Raw genomic sequence first — 5,523 nt, forward strand, 5'->3', positions numbered from 1 at the left:
GACGTATATGACCCAGCTGTGCACAACCTGCACACGGAGGGAATAAACACGGCACTGAGTATGTACAGGCAACAGTAACATCAGAAAGCTCTCTTTGAACAGAACATGGTTTTCTCTGATTCTCTAAATAAAGTAAATCTTATTTATTTCAAAGTTTTAAAAAATGTCTTGGTATGAGGAGCCAGAGTTACTTTTCTGACTTTACATCTTATGCTCTCATCTGACCAGTATTTGCTTCTTATTCAGCAAAGGAAGAGAACCATAAAGAGTGGTTACTTTAATAAATGCATATTAATACCCATTTCTTGTTATTTGGTTTTGTATTTGGCTTTGAGATAGTGTCATTGATTAATATCTAAAGCAACTCAATAGTAATACAAAACAAAACAAACAAAAACTGATTAAAGAATGGGTAAAGGACCTGAATAGGCAATTAAAGATTCCCAAATTTTGGAGTTTTGTCTCTGTTATTAAGTTTAACCTAGAATTAGATGAAATCTAGATTTAATCTATAGTTATATTAAATTTCCATCTTATTTCCCACCCAAATGACCTGCAATGTAATTTTTTAGGAGTTCAACTCTCATTAACTGAAGGTGCTTTCTGGAAGAAAATACTGAAAATAGAACTTTGGTCAGTCCCATTGAATGATAATCATTTTGGTCCCATTTTGAACTATAACATAGAACATGTTTTCAAGCGCCAGATCTCCTTTTGACATGTTGCTTTCTAGGTGGAGAGAGCAATTGATGACTTAATTATAATGTTAGAAGACCCATCTTCTGCAGGGGTCTGGCTCTATTAGGTAGAAATTAGCGTTTGTGTGTGTGTGTGTGTGTGTGTGTGTGTGTGAAGGGCCAGATAGTAAATATTTTCAGCTTTGCAGCCCAAATAGTCTTCTGTCACAGCTATTAAATCTGCTCTTGATGTATGCAAGTGACCATGGACAATATGTAAATAGATGAGCATGGTTTTGTTCCAATAAAAGTACATTTATAAAAACATTCTGACCCTCTAGAACAGCTGGTCATTTTTTGCTAGTCCCTGACTTCAGGAATCTGACTTCCCCATTTCTTTTCCCCCAGAAATGTCTTAACACTAATAGGATGATCAATTTTACAGTGAAAGAAAAAATTCAATAAAAATAAAACTTGTTTTCAAAATGAAGTCTGATGCAGTTTTATAAAGAAATAAAGATTGTGTATAACATAATCCAGAAGTGATTCTAAGAAGGACATGGATGGTTAGAAATAAACTGGAAAGAACTATCAAAAATTTGAAAGGACCTAGTCTTGGTGGTGCAGGTGGTAGTGTGTTGAACTACAGTGCTGGAAGCCACTTGGCTGACTGGGGTCTCACCTTGGCCCAGCTGACCTGACATTGGTGCATGTGCAGATTCTGAAGATCCTGATGAGCTGGAGAGCTGGGGAAAGGTGATCACAGCATAAAGAGATATTATTGAGAACATCTGTCTTCTTCTCACTCTCATGCAACTGTATGTGCTTTATCATAAATAAAATAAAACTTTAAAAAATCAGATAGGACTTCAGAAAAATGGATTCCTTCAAACAGATACAATAAAAACCTAGGACAGGGGTTTAAATAGCTAAATGGCTGGGTTTTTTTGTTTGAATTTTTTTTTTTTTAAGAGAGAGATTTTTGCTATAGGGCATGTGTGCTTGCCAGAGAGACAGAAAGCAAGAAATCACCACCCTGGGAGATGGCCACCACATGCACACACGTGGTGTGAATTTTAAAGCCACCGGGTTGGGAACTTGAACAGCTAGTAGACTACGTGGGAGTCCAGCTAGTAACCATTATACTACCTACTGATCTCATGGCTATCAGTTTTATGATTAATACATATTTTCTAGCCCTTGTTTTGCCATAGCGGTTGCTCTCTCAGCACCTAATCTAACAATAATCAGGTGTTAAGAGAGATTAGTGACCTCAGAACAAAGCTTTTCACTGCCTAAAATGGATCAGCTTCCTTGGAGCTCAGGAGGCAGAGAGCCCACACCATGCACTTGCCTTCCACTTCAGTGGGGAAATCCTGTGGGACTGTCAGAGGTTGAGTCTTTGAAGGAGGCAGGATATGGCTGAGAGTGGGAGGTGCCAGGATTTAGAGGGTTTTCTGAGTTACACTCCTACATGCAGGATGCTGTACGCTCAATTTTCTTAATCTATGATTTTTAAACATGACATTATCTTGTCTCTTTTAGGTTAGATAGAAACCCAAGGACCAGCAGATGGTGTAATGGTTATATCACTGGACTCCCACGGAGTTGATCACAGTTCGAGTCCTGGACCTGGTGTCTTAAAATTCTTACTGCATGCCTTTGTGTACATGCCCAAAAATCCCGAGAGGAAAATGAAGGAGAAAGGATTGCTGCGTGGCCACCCCCAGGGCGATGATTTCTCACTTTCTGTCTCTATCTCTCTGGTGAGTGTACATGCCCTACAGCAAAATTCTTTCTTAAAAAAAGAAACCAAGGTACTTTCCTTTTTTTTCCCCTAATACTTCAAGTAAGTAAGTGGGCAAAAGTGAAAAACAGAATATTTTCTGACATTACTGCACCTTTGGTGTGCCTAGTTACCTTTAAGCAATGGCACATGAGGGTTAATCATGGTGGCACAGTGGTAATACAACACTCTGCAACACTGAGACCACGTGAGAGGACCCTGCGTTTGCATCCCAAGGTCTCCCTGTACAGGCCGGGCACATGTGCATGCCCATGATCGTTGCTGCCTGAGGCTGGGGGTGGATTGTAGTGTGAAGATTCTATTGAGGATGCCTATCATTCTCTTTCTTTCTCATAGAAGAAATAGGTAAATAGGGACCAGCAGATAGCGTAATGGTGATGTTGCTGGACTCCCATGCAGTCGACTGTGTTTCAAGTCCCGGACCTGGTGGCTTAAACTCACACTGGGTGTGTGTGCATGTGTGCCCAAATCCAGAGAGGAGAATGGGGAGTGGGGGAAGGGATTGTGGTGTGGTTTCTCACTTTCTGTCCTCTCTCTTTCTCTTTCTGGTGAGTGCATGCACCCTATAGCAAAAACCTCTCTTCAAAGAAAAAGAAAGAAAGAAAGAAGTAAATAAGTTTACAAAAAGCTAAAACTAAAATATGCCCATGAAAAATCTGAACAGTAGGAACTTGGTGCACACATAGAAATACTGCCTGTTCACAAAGGAAAGTGCAAAAGCAAGCATCCCTCCAGAGCATACAACGCCGGAGAGAGAACATAAGACAAATATTGCAGAGGAAAATGACCCTGCTTGTCCTGTTCTCAGGAGCGAACGTGTCCACATTGGTCCATATTTGTCCTTTGGCTTCTTCTCCAGGCCTTCGACTTGCCAATAGCTGTTTTCCTTTTACTTAAATCATCTTGATTCTCACTCCCCTCAGCTACACCTTGGTAACTATCCTTGGGTCCCTCCTGGCTTGATCCCAATTAAAAGTGTTAACCTTTGTTTAAATCTGAGTGACTTCTTTCCAAATCTCCAAGGCGGAAGTGCATGTGGAAATACTGGACACAGAATGCTGTCTTCTCCCTACCCTGCGACCCTCTACATTTAACAAGTTTCTATTCTGGAGTCTTGACTCTCAGGCCCTGGAATTCCATGAGTACCCAAGACATCAAAAACACTCAAAAGCTGATCCAACTTTGCTAAGTTTTAAATGTTATCAGGTAAGGACATACCACAAAATCCCCAAACAATAAAAACAAATGATTACCACCATAACCACTATCCATTCATGACAGAAAGAACATTTATAACACCAGAAGTGGGCCATAATCTCAGGGGAAAAAAACCAAAAAACAAAAAACAGTGTCTTAAATGGAATTCATTTTGTTTTACTAAAAAAAAAAAACGTCTCCATTGTCCTTATATTATTCATTTTGCTTCTGACAGCTTATAACTTAATTTTGAATTGGCCCAGAGCCAATGTCTGGTGTCTATGAAGTGCTGGTGTAATGAAAGAAACTTATCTGGGGAGTCAAACAGATCTGGCTTCAAGTCCTGGCTCCTCCCCTTCACCTTGAGCAAGGCCAACAAGAAGTCTGAGCTGTCCTGGGGGTGGGGGTGGGGGATCACCTGGACTTGATCAGACAAATCAGGACATGACCCTGATTTGTGTTCGCTCTTTGTCTTGATTTTCAAACGTATGTATCACAATCACAGAACAAGGAAGAAAGTAACCTCACTTCATAAAAGCTATTTTTAATTACTCTGTTTTTATTGATAAAAGCATATCAGTTATTTGAAGCCTAGCCTTCCTCTGAATTCACAAATACCAAACAGTAAAAATGACTCAGGAGATTTCTAAATTGTTCCTTGCAATATTTTTCATAGTCTACAAATAATAAAATAAACACAAACATGGGACAGGGGTAAATTTAGTCCATCTCTCAAATTCTGAGTATCTGACCATCTGACCAAGATCTGTCCCTGAAAGAAATTTGAAGACTCCTCTGAGTCTATTTTGACCAGACCTCAACCATGGCCTGCTATCCTTGGTCTTCAAACCCAGCTCAGGAAGAATCTGGTCATGCTAGTTTAGCAGGAGACCCCCAACCTTGATATCTAAGTTCCTTTTGGGTAGTTTTCCATTCACTCCCCCACCCTGCCATTGACTCTAAATCCTGAGCCACACCTGCTATATCCAAAATTGAGTGCTCCCAAGACAATGGGGTTTCCCCCACATTACAGTAGTCTTTAGCTTTTTTTTTTTTTTTTTTGGAGAGGGTTTTTTCTATATGGCATGTGTACTCGCCAGAAAGACAGAGAGAGACAGAGAGACAGAAAGTGAGAAATCACCCCCCAGGGGGAATGGCCATGCCACAATCCCTTCTCCTCCATTCTCCTCTCTGGATCTTGGGCACGCACGCACACGCACCCGGCTTGAGTTTAAGCCAAGGGGTCCAGGATGATCGATTACATGGGAGTTCAGCGACATAGCCATTACGCTAACTGCTGATCTCACGATAGTCTCTAATAATGCTGTCCTTGCCTGTTGAACCCTGAGCACTGCCATTTTTCTTTGAACAATCACAAGCCCACACTATGTTGAAGAGAGATCTATCTGGAGGGATGTAGAAGGCTACGCGAGGAATTAGCCTAGGGAACAATCAGCTCTAGGGTTTATACATTAATATTTTAATTTCAGGGATTGAGACTAGATGGAATTATTTTAATTTGATTATTTTGGGAGAGAAGTCAATTTCCATCCTTAGGGGATAAACCACTAATTTGGGAAAGAATTGGGCCAAAAAAAGGTATCGCTTTTTCATTCATGAAATGTTTTTAAAATGCTTTACATTGTCATAATTATTTTTCTAGTATGCAGAAGACTAGCAAAGGGCTTCCTTAAGTGTCTTCACTGATAACAGGTTTATTGGAGGTAAGAAGGCCAGAGGTTTTCTTTCCTGCAAGTGTCAACTCTGATGTTGCTATTCGTAATTAACTTCCCCCCAATTTTTTTCTTTCCCGCTGCTTCACATTGACCTTCTTAATTACTG

This window comes from Tupaia chinensis, unplaced genomic scaffold (genome assembly GCF_000334495.1).
Source record: "Tupaia chinensis unplaced genomic scaffold, TupChi_1.0 Scaffold139457_1, whole genome shotgun sequence".
In the NCBI taxonomy this organism is placed as follows: domain Eukaryota; kingdom Metazoa; phylum Chordata; class Mammalia; order Scandentia; family Tupaiidae; genus Tupaia; species Tupaia belangeri.